The 22,280-nt window shown below is 40.5% G+C and overlaps 1 long non-coding RNA gene across 1 annotated transcript in view; it reads right to left on the bottom strand.

Moving 5' to 3' along the window:
• The window catches only part of LOC106147586, a 4,925-nt gene extending 3,834 nt beyond the window's left edge, over positions 1-1,091 (bottom strand). Inside the window, exons 1-2 of the long non-coding RNA XR_001232522.1 lie at positions 1,007-1,091; positions 424-552 (exon numbers count right to left, since the gene is read on the bottom strand). This is a non-coding gene — a long non-coding RNA (uncharacterized LOC106147586). The remainder of the gene's footprint in view (positions 1-423; positions 553-1,006) is intronic.
• Between the last annotated feature and the right edge of the window lie 21,189 nt (positions 1,092-22,280).

Raw genomic sequence — 22,280 nt, 5'->3', positions numbered from 1 at the left:
AGGAGAAGGAGAAGGAGAAGGAGAAGGAGAAGGAGAAGGAGAAGGAGAAGGAGAAGGAGAAGGAGAAGGAGAAGGAGAAGGAGAAGGAGAAAATAATGAGGAAGAGACAACAGAGAGTTCTCTTTCACAGCATGCATAGAGAAATCATGTGAGGACAGAGTGAAAAATGCAGCCATCTGTAAGCCAAGAAAACTGGCTTACATCCTCACAGTACCTTGAGTCCGGGCTTCTAGCCTTCAAAACCGAGAAAATATCAATATTTAAGTCACCCAGTCAATGGTGCCTTATTATGATAACCTGAGCTAAGAGTTATACAGATGAAGTAAGGAATTCTGGGGGTTATCCATCCTCAGAATTATTGAAAAGTTTGAGGAAAAACAAGATAAAGTTGTCAGAACTCTAGTAGACCAAATTTTACTTAACCAGAAGAAGTCCACTGAAACACAGAAAGGAAGTTTTGTGGCCTTTAAATGTACCCTTGTTCCATCCTTCTTCCAGTGGGTCAGTGATCTTGAAGACAACAGCCAACATTTCCACTGTGCTTCTATGGTGCTGAAAGGAAAAGTGCAAGCATCATTCACAAGAGATAGTGCTTGCTTTGATCTATCTGGGGATTCACTGAAGAACTGACACCTGGTGCTTCACTTTGTCTCATGCAATTCAGAACTCTCTCACAGTGGAGTGCTTATGTCAAGTTCCTTCTTCAAAAACAATGAAAACAAGCCACTGCCACCTGGGATAAAAACCTTCACAAAAACAGTTGGAGCAAATGATGGACACACTAAAATTTGGCCCCCCAAAAATTGTAGGATGTGAGATGCGTTTGGGTAAGAAGCATTTTGAAAAGTCCTTATGTAGACCAGATGAACAAGAATGTCACACACAGGTTGAGGACAGGGTATATGCTCAAAAAAAGACCTAAGAAGAATATAAGCTTTCACTTCTAAGTTGATTTCTAAGTTCACAGCAAGAAGGAAGTGAAGGTTAGGGCAAAATTATAAACCACCTGGCTGAAGTTGAAGGAGTGCCTCAACACAAAAACAAGCTTCAAGGACCCGGAGAAAATATTCTTTTTCTTTTGTTATCTCTTCATCTCTTCCTTGTCTCATTTCTTGTTTTATATTTTAGCTCCAGGAGTTCAAGGAAATCTCTGTCAAATGACAAGTTGACCACTCAACTAGAGGAAAACAATTGTTGGGCCAGGGATGTAGCTCAGCAGCATAGCACCTGCCTAACAAGTGCAAGTTCCTGAGCTCAATTCCTGGTTAAAAAAAAAAACCAAAAAAAAAAAAAAAAAAAAAAGGAAAGAAAAAAGGAAAAACAGACCTTATGTAGCACTCATGGCAATGAATTTAAACTTTATACATAAAAATAATTTAGAAAGTCACTAAGCAAAAAACTCACTGCAGTCAACAAGAATCTTGGAAAGGAAGAAAATCTGAGTAACCACACAATAAGATTCAAAATGTCCGGTTTTTAGCAAAAAAATATTATAAAGCATGCAAAGCTAAAAGAAAGAAATTAAGAGAAAGTGTTTCCAAGAAAGCAAAGGTATTGGACTTACTATATAAAGACTTTAAATCAATATTCTAAAAATAACCTCACAGAGCTAAAGGAAAAATATGAACAGAGAACTAGTGAAAATGAAGGAAACTAGTAAAACTAGTTTCAGGAAATAGAGGCTACCAATAAAGAAGTAGAAATTATAAAAATAAACCAAACCGGAATTCTGTGCCTGAGAAATGCAACAACCAGAATGAAAACAATATTCTAGAGTGACTCAATAGCAGATCTGAGCAGGCCGGCAAAAAATCAGTGAAATTGAATCCAAGTTAGCAGACCTATAAAAAAAGAATGCTGCCGCAAGAAGAGCCTAAGAGACTGTGGTACACCACCAAACTGACAATATACACACAGTGGAAATTCCAGAGGAAAAGAGAAAAAGAAACAGAAAGAAGATTTGAAGAAGTAGTGGTTTAAAAATTTTCCAACTTGGTAAATGTAAATCTATACACCTAAGAAGCTCCAAAAATCCCCAAGTGGGATGGTGTATTTAAAGTGCTGAATGACAAAAAAATCTGTTCCATATTCAACGAAACTGTCCTTCAAAATGGAGAAATAAAGACATTACCAGATAACGAAGACCTGAAGGAGTGACTCATTAGTAGATCTGCCTTACAGAAATGCTGAAAGGAGTAGTTCAGCTGAAATGTAAGGATAATAAACATAACTTGAAGCCATATAAAGAAACAAAAGCATCAATAAAAGTGATTGTGTAGGTAATTATAAATTCAACAATGTTGTAATATTTTACTGTGTGCTTCTAGGTTTTGTGTCCTTTACTCTCTTTTATCTTTTTGCTGCTTAAAAGTTTTCATATTTGTGCATAGGTTTCATTTTAGTTAGCACATTTATAGGTATGTGTAGGTGGAGATATTTATACATATATATACAAATTATATATATATATATATATATGGTAACATTCATCTAAGTGGTCAACTTGCTCAAATATCAATTTTTCCGACCTTACCTTGTTTTACAGATTTAACTTGGAAACTATGCAATAGTTTACATAACTGTAGAATAAAACTAAATGATATTTTAAAAGAACTCTCTAGAAATAAAAACAAAATTAATGAACCTGGATAAAAAAAGCTTACTTTTGATCAGAAAACAAATAGAACTTTATGTGTTTTTCACAAAGATCTTGCTACTAAGTGCATTTGCTTTTATTTGCTCACAAGAAAAGAAAGGTTACACATAAAAGAGATATCCAGAGTCCTACTTTCTGCTAAACATCACAAGGAAGCAAAATGTGGCTATTTCGCTAATATAAGACATTCAGAAATCATAGTCATTACTGCATCTCCTTTTAACTAGATCAAAGGATAATGCTACTGGTACTTTTGATACAAACTTTTTTAGGCTTCGCGAGCCAAAGAGACCCATCCAGAGAAAGAGTAGCTACGAAATATTCATTTCCATCTTCTCAGCAAGGGGGTAGGAGTGGAGAAACTACAAGGTCAAGCTCTGATTCTGAGTACTTAACAATTTGTAAGAAAAATTTGCATTGTTTTGAGTTTTAGTAACTACATCTCTTCTCTAAATTAGACATCTTATTTTAATATAGAATGCTTTAATTTTATTTTTGTTCCTTAGATGAAGAGATTTAATATTACAGAAAAAGCATACCTGAAAGTGAAAGTGATCTACACTCCTTTCAACTGAATTAATCTCCTTAGTGGAAGTCTGGCTGCATAAACCAGGCACAAACATCCTGGCCCTGCTATCTACCGGCAGCACCCTTGTAGGTTTCTCAGCACCTGGTCCTTGCAGTCAGTGCACTTAGCTACAAATAACAGGTGACTTTGATCAACTCCATCAAAACATAACTCACCCGACAGTGTGCAATATGTTGAAGAATTGATAGGGAGGCTAGAGAGGCAAGAGAGCAAAACAGGCAAGAACAGAGAGAAGCTAAGGTGCCAGAAAGCCAAGGTGGTACCGACAGAAAACATCTGGATATATGACAGCTGCCACCAACACTCCCAGTGGAACGAATTTCGAACTCTCCTAATTCTTCTCATTACTACAGTTCTGGAAGAATGTCCTTATGTTTGTGCTTTTGCTCCAGCTGCCAAGCATGACAGAGAATAAATCTTTCAGCTTTTCATCTTTTAACACTGTGGATTTCTCAAACACAGGAAGGAGTCTCACAGGGTAGGAGGCTAAGGATCAACCTATTTCCATTATAGCCCACGCAAAGAGAAAGTAAGTGTTAGAATTTGGGTAACATACAATTACATACTCCTTTTTCAGGTAAGAGGAGCCAGTCTACAGAAATAGTGTTGAAGAAGCTGGTACATCCATGAGACTCAGATGACAAGGAAACCAAATTGGCTACTTACTATTTCCAGAGGATCTATTATCCTAACCTGCCTCCCTTTAATAGAGAGCACTTCAAGCAGTACATCTATCTCCCTGAGAGAAGGTGAAATGAAAGTGGGTTTCAGTAATAAAATATAGAGTGTAGACAATGGAGTGGTCATAAAAGGTTAAAAACTGGCTCTCTTGGTTTAGAGAGGCAGCCCTGATTTGTAGCTCTTACCAATCTCTGTGATGTATATATTCCCACCATAGCTGATTTGAAGGGTGATCGTGTTGAATGTTAAACTTAAAATTTCTGAAAATTTAACAATTAGCTTCCATGAACCAGTATGAGATAGTTTTGGCATAAAACGTGTTTAAGAATATAAAGACCAGGATGGTAGATGAAAATTAAACTGCTAAGAGGATTTGTGAAAAGAAAAAGAAAAAAGGGAGACTTTATTTTTAAATATATTTATTGCAGTATTTGAAAAAGAGAAAGGAGAGACATTAACTAATTTCTAGAAATAAAGCAATAATTTCTAGAAATAAAACAATAATTTCTAGAAATAAAACAATTTTGTTTTTATTTCTAGAAATTAGAAATTAGAGACATTAAGTCGGAAATTAACAAGTAAGGAAGAAGGGAATTACAGAGTTAGAGTTTCACTGATGAGTTCTAAGAAATGGTAAAAAGAAAAGTTGCCTAAAATACATAGATAATTTCATGAAAACCAGCACTGAAAGTAATTACACCATCATTTTGTTTGAGAGAATTTATTTTAAGAGGTTTTAGGAAAAGCCACTTGGAGGGTTAGATATAGTTAACATCTATTGTTATAAAAATGCTGCATAAAACTACTCCAGATCATCATGGCTTAAAATATTAATCCTGTTACTATTGATCTTAGATCTGTGGGTTGTCTGGGTAGGTGTTTGTTTTTATTTTTGTTTTGTTGGCCTCCATTAGACTTACTCATACATCTTCAGTCATCTCTGTGGAGGATATGCAGCTCTGTTGATCTTGACTGAACTCTTTCACATATTTGAAAGGCATCTGGCATTTGGCTGATCTCAGATGGCCTGGATTCTTCCTCATGAGTTTTTCTCTTATCCTTCCAGCAAGCTAACCCAAGTCATATTCTTATATCGAGGCAAAGGTGGAAGAGTAAGCAAGCCCAATCATGCAAAAGAGCATGTAGAGACATAGATGAGATTGTCAAACCTTGGTTTATATCACATTCATTACCATTCTGTTAGCCAAAGAAAATCATCTGGCCAATGACTCAGAGTAGGAAGGTATTGTAAAATTAGAGGCAAAATATGTGAATGATGGGAGTCACTACTTGGAACAATTAATGCAGTCATTCTACCACACTAAGTAGTATGGAACCAAAAGTGGCCACAACTATCATGATCCTCTCATTCTTTATGGAACTCATAACACAGTATATGATGCAGAAGTGTTCATAGGCAACTGACGTACAATGAGGTACATGGTACAACAAAGGAAGTTCATAATGTACTTATTTCATATCAGTAACTCATAGAATTCTGTTTATGCATTGCTTTCAATGCTGTTCAAATCGTCCTGTGTCTAAAATTAAAAATGGCCTGATCTAGCTTATGAACTCATCAGTGAACTCATCAGTGAACTCATCAGTGAACTCATCAGCTACGAACTCATCAGTGAACTAATCCATTCATGGGATTAGCATCCTTTTTATCCAATCATTTCTCTAGGTTCCACCTTTGAACAGTTGATCTCCAGTGCTTCATTCAAGCCTTTAATACATGAGTCTTGGGGGGCCATTTCCTATTTATACCATAATACCATCTTTCATGGAATCCTAGTGTACACAAATCCACAGAAATATGGCCCTAGAAGTTACATTTGAACTGCATAACAGTATCCCAGGCCATTGTTGGTTGGTCTATGGCTTAATCCTAACCCAATCTGGGCCAATCAGATTTTTTTCCCTGGGATTTTTAGGTACTGATCTCTATTCTAGTACGTGACTGAACCAGTACTATCTAAACTTGGGAAAATGCAACTGTAAGTGACACAAAGGAAAGGAAGCCATTTGGTATCTAGAAAGACAAATAATACTGATATACAAAGGAAAATAGGCATGAAAAATTGATAGGAAATCATTAAAGCATTTCAATTTCTGGTCCAGGTTGATTCCATAATTTGATTTAGAGACAAGAAGTTAGTACACGGCAAAGCCACTATCATGCTTTGGTGTGCCACTCTTACATTCATAATAAAGGAGGATCCTATTCTATTCACTTTAAGGTCACTAAATCAAAGTTTATGGTGTAATTGCTCCATATTCAGCAACTGATGTCGTCTTGTTTACACATTAGAGTGGGACTTAACTAGCCCTTAGAGACGGAAAGACTCACTAGAACTGATAACAAAGACAATATCTGAAAAATGAGTGGAATTAATGACCAGGAAAAGCCAATGAAAAGAGTATGCTCTTATGGGTTGAATTGTGTCTCCTGAAGATAAGTCAATGTCCTAAAGACTAGTACCTCATAATGTGAAATGATTTGGAAATAAATGATTGCAGGTATGATTAATTAAGATAAGGTTATAGGGGCTGGGGATTTAGCTCAGCGGCAAAGCGCCTGCCTGGCAAGCGCAAGGTCGTGAGTTCGGTTCCCGGTACTGGAGAAAAACCAAAAAAAAAACAAAACAAGATAAGGTTATATAGGAGTAGGATGGACCCTTAATCCAATGTAACTTGTGTCCTAAAGAAAAGAAAATATGAAGACACAAGAAGAGAACATCATGTGATGACAGAGGGAAAGACTGAAGTGGTGTAGCTGTAAGCCAAGGAATACCTAGGACTGCCAGCAACTATTCGAAGCTAGGGAGAATGAAGGATGAGTGCTTATTTCATAGGGAGAATGGCCCTGGTGACTGATTTTAAACTTCTAGCGTGCAGAAATATGAACCAAGTTTTGTTGTTTAAATCCACCCAGTTTATAGTGCTTTACTATGGCAACCCTAGAAATATCATACATGTCTTCTATAGGGAAAATAACATGTTCAAAGGTCTGGAAGTAAGAGAATGGCTCAATCATGAATATGAAAATGATTCAGTTTAATGTGTGAGAAAATACCCAGAATTTAGAGCCTTAAAACATCTACAAGTATTGTGTAGTGGATTGATAACTGGTGGTCAACTTGTAATCCCCAGCTGAACTGAGTGAGTGGTGCTGAGTGTGGAAGGCCCACCTGAGGACTGTTGCCAACAGCATAAGAGGCAGACCTAGAGAAGAAGAAGGAGGCTGTTGGGAGCTGAGAGAGGCTGTGGGGAGCTGGCTTTCCTGATGAACTTGGCTGTTTTCATCCTCCAAGGAGCTCGGGACCTCGCTGGCACTGAGAATGGCTGTGGTTCGCTTTGGGGAGCTCTGGTCCTCACTTTGAGCATAGCTTCCTGGTTCCAGAGGAGAAGATGGTGCACTGCCAGTCTTCTGGAAAAGCTTGCTGCGTTGGCTTCCCTGATGGGAACTCGGCCATCCTGATCACCGGAGGAGCTCGGGACCTCACTGTTGCTGACGATGGCTGTGGTACCTTTTGGGGGAGCTCTGGTTCTTCTGAGCATCACTTCCTGGCTCCAGTGCAGATCCCTCAGCCTGCTAGCACAGGTCCTTCATCCTGCTGGCACAGACTTTGTAGATTCCACCATTGACCTTTGGGCCTTCCCAGCAGATCCGTGAAACAGGTCTGCATGAGATGTTGTCATGGGCTCTGGGCCTCCAGTTGGATTCATGGGAGGCATTGTTATGAGCTCTGGGTATTCAGCGCAACTCATGTAGGACATTGTTGTGGGATCCAGGCCCTCAGCTGGATTCCTTGGTCTTAGTGTGTGGACAGATTCCCTGCACTCATTTGTATACTGTTCTTTGGGTGACTATTATAAATAATAATATGAAGTATGTGTCCTGTATTATATTGTTCCCCTTGCAAAATAAGCCCCAAACCAACACATATTGCTTCTCATGAATGTATATATCAACTGACAGATGGCTAGCCTAAGCTGGGTTCTTCTGGGTATCTGCAGCAAGCTGAGAACCAGGTGATCTGGACCGGGTTTGATAGGGAGTAGCTACTCATGCTGTGTTTTATCTTACTCCTGGGAGTAGTGGGGAAACTTGGTTATAACCTTCTCAAATACATAGAAAAGATGCAAGAGGCAAGGCAAAGAAGACAAGCACTCTGCCAAGATTCTGCTAGCATCACATCTGTTCACGTTTGTTATAGTTTACACATGGATGTGCCACCAAAGCCTCATGCGCTCCTAGGTGGTGCTTTTGGGAAATGATCGCATCATGAGGGCGTGATACTCATCAGTAGGTTAATCCACTGATAAGTTTATAGCTAAATGTGATGTTGAGAGGTGAAGCCTGGTCAAAGTAGGTGGGTCATTGAAAGTGTGGCCTGGAAGTGTATATCTCTCTCCTTCCTCCCTTAATCCCTCTCTGCTTCCTGTTGCCATGCTATGAACAACCATCCTTTCCCATGATCCCTGCCATGCCGTCCTACCTTGGAGCCAGCTGACTATGAACTTGAAACTTTTATAAACCGTGAGCTAAAATAAATCTTTTCTCCTTTAAGTTGTGGGTGTTGAGTACTGTGTCACAGCAACAAGAAAGTAAACGAGACCTCATCCTACTGGTGACAGCACATCATGTGGCTGAGTTTAATTTCAAAAGACAGGAAAACGCATTGCATCCTTGATGGGAGGAGCTGTAGTCACATAGAAAAGAGTGTGAAGATAGGGAGAAGTGAAGACTTAAGATCTTAACGGTGGCCTTCAAGTACATTACCAGACAATCTGTCTCAGGGGTCACAAAAAAGGTTTACAAGCCATCGTAAGATACTTAATTCACACTTTATCAAATTAAATTTAACATACATGCAAGAATCAAAGCCGAAAATATGACATACATTCACATACTTAAGACAGTGTTCAAAGAAGCAAAAAACCGTACTCTAACCAGATGCCAGGATGGTCAGTGGGTCTGCATCCTTTATGTCTCGCCACCACATCAGCATTACTGGATGATGATGTGGTTATGAACACCAGTGTTGAGGTCTGAGTAGGGAGTACGCAGAGGAAAGTTGCTTGGAACCAGTGATATATACTCTACTCAGAGATACAGAGACAAGTACACCTGATCATTGTTGTAGTTGCCAATAAGCCTGCGGAGTAGCTCAGCAGTTTTATTTGTATTTCTTAGGCAGAGGCTGCTTAGGCTAGAATGGGTGAGTCCAATGGGTGGTTGAGTCAAGTCTCACTAAATATGGAATGCTGCACACCCCTGAAATAAAAATAGTGTGCCTCATTTATATCATGTATATTTACCACATGTATCATGAGTGTTAATGTTTCCTTGGTCTTTTCATCCTGTTTTTTATTTTGTTCATACATGTTTGTTTTCATCATATTATTTCAAGTACCTTTCTAGGTCAACAACTTCTTTATTTCTATGGACTTAATTGTGTTCCCCCAAAATTCATATGTTTAAGTTGCAATCTCTAATGTGACTACACTTGGAGAAAGGGCATTTAGGAGGTAATTAAGGTAGAATGAGGTCATAAGAGTTGGATCCTAATCTTATGAAAGTGGAGACCTTATATAAAGAAGAAGAGAGAAATATCTCCTCTCTGAGCACACTTACACTGAGGAAATGCCAGGTGAGGACACAACAAGAAGGTGGGCAGTCACAAACCAAGAACAGACCCCTCACAAGAATGTAACCATCCTGGCATCCTGAACCCACCCTCCCAGTCTCTAGAACTGTGAGAGATAAATGTAAGTCTAAGCCATGTAGTCTACGGTATTTTGTGGCAGCTCAAATGGACTAAGACCTGTGTCTACCACATAAGTTCCATGCTTGCCATTTGATTTCTTTTCCTCTGAAGTAGAACTGAGTATTCTCAAACAATAAAGCAATTATACGTTACATCACCATCTTGGGAGAGTCTCATGATGTGAATTCATCTAGAATAGACTAGAGATCATGGAAAAGGAGCTATATGGAAAGATTTAGAAGCAATCGTTTTGCTGAGAAATAGACTGGAATGGGGTTAAGAGAGAGAAAGAAGCCAAGGTTAAACTCGGGTTTCAAGTTGGGGCATCTGAGTTAATAGTAGTGGCATCTCAGGAAGAAAATTCATTATGCTGAGAAAGAGAATGAATTTAGTTTTACATAGGACTGAGTTTAGGTGAGTTTGGGCAGGATGTGCTGGCTAGTTAGTTGGATGTTCAAATATAGAGCACAATAGTGAAGTTTGTCTTGGAGACACTTATGTGGGTGAGAATATGTGAACAGAAGGTAAAGAAAGCCAGGGAAGAGAACCATAGAAGAAAAAAAGGAGGCCCCAGAAAGCAACACTTCTCAGAGATCTTGGTTTGAAGTCAGCGGGAGAGGGGAGTCTGAAATGGAGATGAGGAGAGGCCATTAGAGAAGAAAATGGAGCTATGGGGCTTGGCAGCTGAAGGCATTTCAGATACCAGTCATCTAGTACCACAAGTTATGTAAGAAATAGGCTGGTAAATGATCTCTGGGGTTAGCAATAGGAAGTTTTAGTGACCTCAGTAAGGGGTTTCAGTGGAGAAGATGAGGGGATCCAGTTGTTATGGGTTGAGCTGAGGGAGTGAGTCACCTCAAAGTGGCCAAGACTGTGATAAGGAAGAGAGAAGTTGGCTGGAATAGAGATATGTGGACACCAGAAGCATTTGATTTCATGTTTTTAAAGCACAAACTTATAAGTGTGGAAAATGGGTGAAGAAAAAAAGAAGAGGCTAAACATGGAATAACTTAAATACGGCAAAGTTTCTTAGCATGGGGAAGGAAAAAACAGAATATGTCTTAGACAGGAAGAGGGGCCTCTTCTTTAGTAAAAGTGAGGAAGAAGGGTGCAGATGCAGGAGGTTTGAAGGGCTGGTGGGAGGAGGGTGTGAGAGTTCCTCTTTGTGGTTTTCATTTTCTTTGTGAAGGAGAAGACAGACTCATCTGTCGAAAGTGAAATGGTGGGTAGACATTTCAAGAAATGCATGACAGATCTCAATACTATATTCGTTCTTCAGAGGACAGACTTGACTGTAGAAACACAAAATGATTTTCAGGCTGAGTTTAAAGACACAGTTGAGACTGGAGATCACAAATTAGTAGCGATTTGAGTCTGAAGGTAACTTTTGCTTGTTACCTTACCAACCTATGTGCAAGTGTAGAGAAGAACAGACAAATTCATCAAAGTTGAATTTTACCTGAAAATTGGAACAGAAGGATTGGGCATAAGGGAATTCAAGAGAAGGGCTAAAGTGCTGGGTGACAGTGTGAAGATGAGTCCAAGTTCAAATAAATACAAGATAGAGCAAAGCCAAAAGGCCAAAATGAAAGCAAAGACTTTTATAAATTTGAAGAACGGGCATCTTGGGTATGAGTAATTGAGGAAGCCAGAAGACCAGAAGGTGGTGGTAACAAGATGAATATCTGAGACAGAGACTTTAGAGGTGGTACTCTTCTGAGAAATGACAGGCCACAGTGGGTGGATACAAGGCAGGGTGGCTGCAGTGGGGAAAGGTGAAGATCTGGAGATGATAGAGCCAAGGAAGAGTAGGAAAGGGTATTGGATTTACTGAAGCCCCCAAGAAAGATGGACTGTCAGTGTGGAGTGATGGGCTGAACTGTGTGTATTATTGCTAGGAAAGCAACTGGGAGATCAGTATATGTTCCTCACAAAAGAAAGGAATAAAGATGTACTGTCAACTGGCCCATGTCTCACAAAAGCACCAGGATTTGCACGTAGGGGAGGAATGAAAGTCTACAAATATCAATGAGGAGCTAAGGCAAAGGCAACCCCAGATCCCACTTTTGTAGCCATACACATGGAGGAATCAAATAGTATAGCTGAGCTGCCTGCATATCTTATGGTCCTGTGAGAGGAAAGAAGGCTATGTATGAACTAGGAAGATGTTAAGAAAAGAGCTGAGGGTGATGAGCAGGTTACTAACCATGAAATGAGAAGTCCAGGTCATGCTCACTGGAAAGAACTTGTAGAGACAGGAAGTAGGAGATTCTTGGAGTTCATGTGGTTAGCCAGCTCCATTAAGAGACTGTGATAGAGACTGGATAATTGAAAGAGTTGACCCTACTTGATCCTATTTCCTCTTCCTCACAGAGTCCTGTACACATATTTGGACAGGGTCTTCCTTCCTTTTATTTAGATTAAATGCATACAGTCCTTTCCAGTTTTCTCCAGGTGCCTCACTGGCCAAGTCTTCAATCCCCTTTGCCCTTCTATAGGTATAAAATGGTCTGATGAAATTAAAATTTGTTTGAATCTTGACCCTTGGAATTACCTCTCTTAGCCTCAGTCTCTTCCTATGGAGAATGGGAGAGGGGATGAATATCACCCTTGTATGGTAGGTGAGAAGGCTAAGTGTGTACAGTATGTGTGACCTTGTGCTCTACACATGGTCTCTGAACAGTACACAGGGACTACCTTATTTTTAAAAGTGCTGCATAGAACTGGGGAAATGTTCTAGGCATTTTCAGTTTGGTCAGAAGTGGAGAGAGGTATTGACTTCCTATGTGGAGACCACATATTTATGGGGCAATCCCAGACACATTGTGCCACACTTTTAAGACTTGCCTCACTTTATCAGCTCTTATAGAAGTGTGTGATCAAATACAACCACAAGGACTTTACTTATAAACTGATTAGCTGAGTAGCAGTAATTAATAAAGAGCATTTATCTAAGTATATATAAATTGAAACAGCCTCATGAAGAAAGTTTTTTTCTGTTTGCCAGGGTTGTCTTACCATAGTACCTCTATCTGTGAGGCTCAAGCAACAGAAATTTATTTTCATACACTCTGAGGCTTTATAGAAATCAGAAATGTCTATGATCAAGACTTTAGAAGATTGGAATTCATTTTGAATCCTGTCTGCTCAGTTTGTAGATGGCCATTTTCTCTTTTTGTCTTCACACTGGTTTTGTTTCTGTGTGTACACCTGTGTCTTAACCTCTTATTATAAGAACACTAGTCATATCAGAGTAGAACCCACCTTCATGACATTATTTTAACTGAATTTCTTCTTTAAAGCTCCTGCCAGAAAATACAGTCATATTCGCAGATACTGGAGCTAGGATTTTAACATATGAATATTGACTGACACAATTCAACCCATAACATTTCTGAATGAGATTTCTATTTCTCAAACACTGGAAATTGTTCAAGGCTTCTTGCTACATTTTAACACTCATCAGAAACACCCAAAAGCGATTTAAAAGCTGAGAGAGCACAAAGTGAGTTTCAGTAACATATAAAGAATGACACCTCTCCATATGAAAGGGGGAAATCCCTGAAGAATTATTCAATGAGTGAAGAAGTAAATGATGTATCCTCTTTATAAAAATCAGAAACAAAAGAAGTCGCATAAGCAAACACAAGAAAAACATGACGTGGAAGGTGGACATTTTCTAAATTTGGGGGCTAGCCTGGTGTTTCGTCATGGGTTTCTTCATGAGCACAAGCGTGTCTTTGGAGTTATGTTCTGGAAAAAGTCTTGCTAATCAAGTATAAGCTGCTGCTGCCAGCCTGCAGGTATGAATGGGGATTCTTGTTAGAGATGCTGGATATACTTCACTACATCATTAGAGTGTTCGTGCCAGTCTCTCTTTTAAGGAGCTCACACATTTGCAAGGTGTCCACTTTAGGGCATGGGATGAAACAAAAACCAATATTTCTTGAACAACATTTTTCCCCACAGTTTGTATGATTTCTAGTTCCCATTTATTAGTTTTAATACAGTACTCATTCAAGACCAAGATGTATCTTTTCTCATTCCCACTTTACAGATGAATACATTGAGGCTTAGAAAACGGAAAAGTTTCATGGGCATGGTGATAGAGGTAGAATTTACATTGAAATTTGTCTATAAACAAAGCATTGGTACTTTTAAATGTATTTACCAAATAGTTTTGGACTAATAGTTTCCAAAATGGTACGAGTATATGTAACTCTTAAAATCAAATACAATTTAAAATTCAATACCTTGGGGCTGGGGATTTAGCTCAGCGGCAAAAGCGCCTGCCTGGCAAGCGCAAGGTCTTGAGTTCGGTTCCCGGTACCAGAGGAAAAAAAAAAAAAATTCAATACCTCAATAGCACTAGTTGGGCACATTTACAGTGCTCAGTATTCACAAGTAGCTAATGGCTTACCTATTGGATAAGGTAGATGTAGCACATTTGCATTGCCACTGAAAGTTTTCTTGGACAGCACTGGTCTAGAACTAACTGGCTCAGCTGTACTTTAATTGTATCATCACTTCTGTCAGTCTCTCACTAACAAGATGTTTACAGCAACTAGTAAAAACATGTGGGTTGAAAGCTGAAAAATTGTTTTTCATACTGTGCAGGACACTTTACATATTTTGGGTAAAAGTATATCTTGGATATATGGATGAAAATATGTTTGGCTGTTATGGTTTGTATTTCTACTCTCTTAATGAGAATTTTTTGTTTGTTTGTTTGTTTTTGGTTTTTTTCCGGTACCAGGAATTGAACTCATGACATTTCACTTGCCAGGCAGGCGCTGTGCCACTGAGCTAAATCCCCAGCCCTTAGTGAGATCTTTTGATAAACAGAATTTCTTATTGCCTAATTGCGACTCTTTTGTTAAAGAATACTTAACATGAGATCCATACGCTTAACAAAATTTTACTGCACAGAAGACTACTGTTAACTATAGGCATTATATTGTACAGCAATGCTCCAGAACATGCATAGTTGAAACTGTATATAGTACTTGTTAAATAGCAACTCCCATTCCCCCTCCACCTCAGCCCCTGACTACTGTTTTACTGTTTCTATGACTTTGACTATTTTAGACACTTCATATAAGTGGACTCACATAGTATTTGTCTGTCTCTGTCTGGTTTATTTCATCTAACATAATGTTCTCTGGATCCACCATATTTTTTAGGAATGTCAGGACTTACTTCTAACAGTAAATAATCTCCCTTTGGATGCACCACATTGTCTTTATGTATTTATCTATTAATGGACATTTAGGTTGTTACTATGTCTTGGCTATTGTGAGTAATGGAAGTAAAGATACTTCTTTGAAATCTAGATTCAATTCTTTTGGGAAAATGCTCAGAAGAGGAATTACTTGATCATACAGCACTTCTATTTTTTTCTTTGCATTTCTATTTTTTAACTTTTCAAAGAATCACCATACTGTTTCCCATAATGCCTCCACCATGTTACATTTCTGTTAACCATGTGCATGTGTTCCAACTTCCCCACATCCTCACGGCCACTTACTATATTTTAATAACCATTATAATAGGTGTGTGGTGATATCTCATTGTGGTTTTGTTTTACATTTTCCTAATGATTAGTGATATTGGACATCTTCAGTCTACTTGTTGGCCATTTGTATATCCTTTCTAGATAAATGTCTTCTCAAGTCTTTTGTCCATTCTTTAAGTTATATTTTATTATTGAAATGTAGAATTTCCTTACATAGTTTTGATATTAATTATTTTTTTCATTTTTATGGTGTAAGCATGGGTGGCTGGTTCACTTGGTAGATAGGGGGACCACCCCTGAGCTCTACCTCCAGTGCTGTTTTATTAATGTAATACAATTGTATTTATTATGGTAATACAATGTATTTATTAATGACGTATTTTGCTCTGAGTTGTAGGAGTTCCTTTCATATTTGGAATATCAATTCCTTATGAGATATAGTGTTTGTAAATATTTTCCCCATTCTATATTTTTGTGTTAGCTAGTTTTCTATTACTGTGAAAAATACATGAAACAAATTAACTTTCAAAGAAAAAAAGCTCTGCTTTGGTTCACAGTTTTGGAAGTTTCATTCCATGTGTCCCCTTTTGCTTTGGAGGCTGTGGTGAAGCAGCACATTGTAGTGGAATGTTGGTGGAGAAACTACTCATGCACCGCAGCAGGGAAGATGAGGCTCCACAATGCCTCATTCCCATAATCCCCTGCAAGCACATGCCCCCGTTGATCTAAGATCTCTCACCAAGCCCACCTCTTAATAGTTTCGCCACCTCCCAATGGCATTATGATGGGGAAGAAGTTGTTAAAGCCCCGGCCTTTGGGGGACAGCCCAAAATCCAAACCATAACACATAGTTTGCCTTCTTAGCTCTGTTGACTTTTTTGCTGTTGTGTAGAACATTTTGCTCATTGCAGCTGCATTTGTCTACTTCTGCTTTTCTTGCTTTTACTTTGGTTTCAATTTAAAGAAATCACTCAATAGGAAAATGGACAAGCAACTTCAATTGGGAGCTTCATTAGAGACTGTAATGTCCCAATGTCATTAGGAAAATTGAAACTAAAGTCACAGGATGACTAACATTAAAGATATAACCCATACTGAATTACACAGTGTGTGGAGAACACGAACTATCTTTTGGTGACTATGTGAGAGTTTATGGGTATGATTAACTTGGAAACAACTTTTAGAATTTGAGGATGTGCATAATTTATAGTTCAATAATTTTTTTCCAAGACATATAGAAATAAATATATGTACAAATTCAATAGGAGACATGGAAGCTTGCACAAGGCAACGTTATTCACATTTTAAAATTCCTAAAGCTTACGGGGTGAAATTTGATCACTGTGAATTTTAAAAAGGTGTAAAAAATGACATACCATATCTAGGTGCGCATAAAAATGTCCCATTTAACAAATTATTATAAAGTGAATATTTATGTAAGTAACACCTGGGCTACAATAACATTGCTTTTCCTGTAGAATCCCCTACTCAGGATATCCCTTCTTGATCATAGCCATCTACTTCCTCCAGGGTTATTATTCTAATTTTATGTAATTATAATTTTCCCTCCATGGATACATCACAAAGGCATTCAGTTTAATTTTTCCTCTCACAAGCTTTATATAATTGCACCACAAAGTAGGCATTCTTTATATATTTTGTTTTCACATTAATAAGATTTATCCATATTCTTACATGTAGATCTAGTTCATTTTTGCTGTATATGTAATATTTTCACTATATTAATGTTGTCTTTGAATAAATCCTTCTACTGTTGATGGTCACCTGAATTGTGTCCAGGGTTTGCTCCTTTAAATGGCCTCTCTTAAAAAAAAAAAAGAGTATTATTCTTTCCTGCCAAAATTAGCCTTGAGCAAGACTAGGGTTAGTGGCATTTTAGAAACATTTTTGACCACAGCCATAGTAAGAATATATTTTGATATTGTGATCAGTGTTGTCACTGTATTGAATTTAAACAAAAATCTCCACAAAGAATGCTTCAATCAATATATACCATGTATTCTGACATTTTCCTCTGTATACAGTTCTAGTCTAGTTCACTGTTCTAAAAAAATTCTCATTAAATTGACAGGGAGATTCATTAATGGTTTACAGTCTACAGGTAGAAGAATCCTGGGTTAGAAATGACAAAAGATAACGCAATGCTAGCCTAGAAAGGCCCTTCAGAACAAGCTTCCACAGTTTCCATGACTACTCATTTTTTAGGTCAATAAAATCAACTATACTGTGAAGCAAAATTATCACAACAATCTGCTCCTGTCTCTTCTCCATCAGAACTGGGACTGCAGCTCACAAATGCAGCAGCAGGAATGGGTGTCTGTCCACAGCACTGTCAGAGGAAGATGAGGCCAGTCTTTGTGAACACTGGCATGCCCGGAAGTGGCTTGTCCATATACCGTTCCCAGGCTGCAGGAGATCTGTCCCCTTCCCTCACACCCTCAGCCCCTCAGAGAATTTCTTTGTTTCTTCATGGGCCCTTTGGGAGCTAGCCCTGCCCAGGTTGTGGACAATTAGTGAGGATACAAGAGAGCCATCCAACCTCCTGTTCTGAGTGAAGGGACAGGCTGTCTCTAAGCTGCCTTTGTGCTTCCCATGCTCTCCCACTCTACCCAGGTCCTACAGCTGCACCTCAGGTGTCCACTCCCTAGTCACAGCCTTGGTTCCCTGACTGATGTGCCCATCTGGGCATTTGGGGGTCTCTTCAAACCATGGCCAGCCTCCCCAGAGTGGGAGATCAAGTTGCCAGAGCTGATTTCTTTGCATATCTGTGCTTCAGTGTAGCAAAAGGAAGTAACATCTAGGACTCGTGGCTGTGGGTGGGCCTGGGAATGATGTAACTCCTCCACTGTAGCTGCTGACACGAGAACATGTGATGGCTTGAGAGACCTCAAGGGTGTGGGAGATCAAGGACAAGGCTTTGAAAATCACGTGACCTGAACTCAGTCACACCTCTTCCTCTTCCTGGCCCCATGGTTTTGACGGATTTTCAATCTAAACAGATGTCTTCCCTTGTAAAACCTCTACGTTACAATCTGCTTGGGGGTTTAAAGGAGGTGATGCACGTGAATCACAAAGGCCTGGCTTGCAGCATGGGCTCCTGCACAGCACCTGCTGTTATTCACACACTCATGATGCTACCAGGTCAGGGAGGAGGACATGATGACGAGGCCCAGGCAGGGGCCTCTGGTATGCAGCTAAATGCAGGATGGAACACCCAGCACTGCACATACAGGCTGCCCTAACCTGGAAAGTTCGTCTGCCAGGGCTGTCAGATACGGTTTATCTTGCTTGCCTGTTGGTCACTAGAAGCTTCTAGGATCGCCTGGTGAGAAGAACTGGGAAGCCAGTGCAAATCCTGGCATGGTAACAGAGCATCAGGTCTGACCACCATGGCTTGCACTGGGTTTGCAGGGGGTAACACAGGCAGTCCAGCTCATTACTCTCCTGCCCCCTCAGGATGAAGCATTTGGTGATTTTGTCTTTCACTCTCCAGGCTTTCCAAGGTGACCCTTTCAAAGGCAGGATTTCTAGTGGGCATTTTGGAAGTGGGCGAGCCTCAGCTGCACCTCTGAGAGGCCACCATTCGGAAGGCACATATTTGAGGAGGTGGTTACATGCTGAATAGAGGTGGGACAAGCACACAGGGGAAGAGAGGTGGAGGGAAAGATACAGTCACAGAGGAAGGAGCGTGGAAGACAGAACATTAGGGCTTGCAGGACTTCAAAACTCTGACCTCAGCACATGCTGGCCCCTGAGCGCCATAGTCTTTGCGTGGCTGAGCAAACACCGCCACCTGCTGGCCATGGAGCATATGACTATCCACCGATCTGTAGAAATTATGCATTTACAAAAACGTGATAAAATGGGTGAAGGGAGAGAAAAATCATCATATTTAAGACATAGCCTTTTACCGTGCATGTGTGAATATATCTTTGAGGTATAGAAACCATAGAGCAAAAGTGAGATTATCAGGTAAATGAGGGACATGCGATGAGGTAAAATTTTTGGTTTGTTTTGCTTTTGAGACAAGTTCTTGCTACATATTCCAGGTTGACCTTGAACTTTCTGTGTAGCTCAGGCTAGATCAGCAATCCTCCTGCCTCAGCCTCCCAAATTTTGGGAATACAGGGGTCTGCCCCCATGCTCAGCGCAATGCATCCACTTTTCAATAGCTGGCAAATTGAATGTGGATAGTGTGCCCGACACTCACCTAATTGTTCCATGTACTTCTCACATGGATTTTTGGAGATACCACACTTTCCATTTGTTGGAACAGTCAGAGAGAAGTGAATACATCTAGTGCAAAGGCACACACCAAGGAATTGGTGGTCCTAAAACTTTCACCCAGTCCAGACACATATTTGAAATATAAAGGTAGACATCAGTTCACTGTAAGTTTTAAAGATTTGGAAAGTAAGGAAGTAGGCAATGGGGGCTGAATTAAAACAAGACATACAGATAATTTATCTTTCCCAAATGAATCAATTCACAAATTTACACTTGCTATTTGTCCCTTACTGTCCTGGGCACTGATAGTCTCCCTAAACATTTTTTTTTTTTACTTTTAAATATTGTACTCTAATTCCTCACAAAAAGCATGTTAGCAGTGAATATCCCAGGCCTCATATATCAAAACATTGATTTTCTGCTGCTCTACCTCTCTGTGTAACCCAAGGAGAACTGACAAGAGTACAGAAGGGGAAAGAGCCACAGAGGGGGAGATAAGAGCTCTGTGGTTAAGAGCACACACTTCTGAGTCATCTACAGCCAGTCCCCGAGTGGCTGGTGATCAGCCCTCTGTGCTCTAATGTCCTCCTCCAGAACTAAGCTTGGGAAGGGCTGATCAAATGGGTGAGATATCAAAGAATTAGGGGCCTTTACCTCTTCTCATCGGTGACTCTGAAAGATGCTTGTCCAGTGATCCCACCAGGTCTTGCCTTTCCTAGCAGGAGGACACGAGCGATCAGACAGACAGAGGCAGGGCCTGGCCGTTTTGAGTGCAGCTGGGATCCAGAGGCCTAGCCTCGCCCAAGGATGAAGGGACGCGCATGTGAGGGATGAAAGTCTTCCATGGTGCCCTCTGTGAGGAGCAGCCCAGTCCAGGGGCCAGAAGAGGGACTGGTGTGGACTGTGGGTCTGTAGCTCACAGCAAACAAGGGAGAGTGAGAAAGCGGGCACGAAACTGGCCTCACCAGCTGCAGACCTTGGTGGAAGGCACTGGGAGAACTGGTAGTGGCAAGCGGATACAAACACTGCCTGGCTCGTCCCCAGTGGTCCCTGGTACCTGCTCCTGGGAGGTCGCACACAGTCTCTCCCACAGTACTGCGACATCTCAGTAAAGCAGAGCCAGCAAGGCATTCCAAAAGACCGAGTGTTTTCTGTTAAAGGTATTCAGTTATTCCAAACAGATTGTTCAGGAGGCAGTGTAAGATGGTGACTGAATAAGGGTCTCTGGGGATCTCTCCCCATAACTATACCAATTTGAACAGCTGTTCGTGCATCAAACTATAGCACAACTGTTAAGGAAATCAAATGAGAGGCCATACTCCCTGATTAGTACAACATGAAGATGCACTGAAGAAGGCAGGAAGGAAAGAGTGGCCTACCTCTCTCCTTCACCTGCTCATGTGGTCCAGTGAGGAGAGCTGTTTCTTGCTTAGGGATGATAGAGAATTGAGTTGAGGCCTTAGATGTGAAACCAGTACCAGGCCCACCCACTATCAGGCCCACATAATGAAACCAGTACTGGGCAGAACCGAGTGTCCCTAGGATCAGCCCAACAGCCTTAGACTTAGCTGCCAGAACATTAAGGCAGTTAGCAAAAATACAGCCTCCACTGACCCTCTTCCAATTTTGGAGGTACAGCAGGGAGCAGGGCTTCATGCCCTTGAGGAGCAGGGCTTCATGCCCTTGACGAGCAGGGCATGAAAGCTAGCACAAGGCTTTGTCAGGCCCTCCACATGAAGCCAAGAATCAAGTAGAAAATGAAGGCCCCAAACACATGCCAGAGCTCACAGGGAGAACCTTTAAACCAGCCCTGGCCTCAGGCTGGGACCTGTGCACCTGCAGCGTAGACCTGAGTTTCAGCTGCATTAGTTCCAGCCTTGGGGAACACTCTCCCACCTCCTGAGACTATGCAGCAGAGACTCAGGTACAAGCCAGCTTAGTGCAGGCCTTGGAGGCCATGGGACTATCTTCATGATACACCTCTCAGCGTTGGACAGCACAGCTTTCACTAGGCCAGTGCTCACAGATGAGTCTTTAGAATTGCCGTGGTACCAGGCAGAAATCTGCACTCTAGTGGGACAGATTCATGTTTTCATCTACATTAGCGCCACCTGCAATGTAGGCATCCATGTATTCTTAAGACTGTGAAGGTTCTTGAAGCTGTGAGACTCAGGAATAACCCAGTTTTGCACAAGCCCTAGTTATCAAAGGTCTACATCTTCCAATACTATACCAACTTAGGGCAGCATTGCATGATACAAGATCCCACTCACCAGGGATAGGACTGGGTAGTAAGTAGGGAACTTTGCCCTGGAAACTTTACTGGTCTAGTGAAACCTAGCAAAGGGCAGAATCTAATGGCCTCTTTCCCCGGGCTTGCCTGTGGTCAGAGCTTCTGGAACTCCTTCAGGGCCAGGGGAGGAAAAATGGCCGCAGTCTATCCAAGTTCTATTTTAGGTAGCATCACCTGTGGCTGGCTGCAGCAGTCTTGGGCCACAAGTTCACCTCAGGAATAGGTAGCTCATAGAATTCTGTTCTTAACCTAATACTGAGCTTGTTGTGGTGGGATGTGGGCTCAGGATATGACACAGTTTATTGGGTTTCATGGCCACAGGTGTGACACTGAATCCTAGGGCTGGTTCATTCATGGTGACTCTGCCCAGAGCTGGGTAGAATCCTTCAGTGTCTGGTCTCAGGTCAGTAACTGTGGATGAGGCATTTAGGTCTACACTGGACCCTGGGAGATCTTAAAGGGACAGATTACTCCCTTTATATACACTCCTGATTCTATACACTAACAGAATATTTGGGACG

The sequence above is a fragment of the Chinchilla lanigera genome, unplaced genomic scaffold, assembly GCF_000276665.1.
Source record: "Chinchilla lanigera isolate Chin_1 unplaced genomic scaffold, ChiLan1.0 scaffold00186, whole genome shotgun sequence".
NCBI classification, from domain to species: domain Eukaryota; kingdom Metazoa; phylum Chordata; class Mammalia; order Rodentia; family Chinchillidae; genus Chinchilla; species Chinchilla lanigera.
This window is presented reverse-complemented; position numbering and strand designations above follow the sequence as displayed.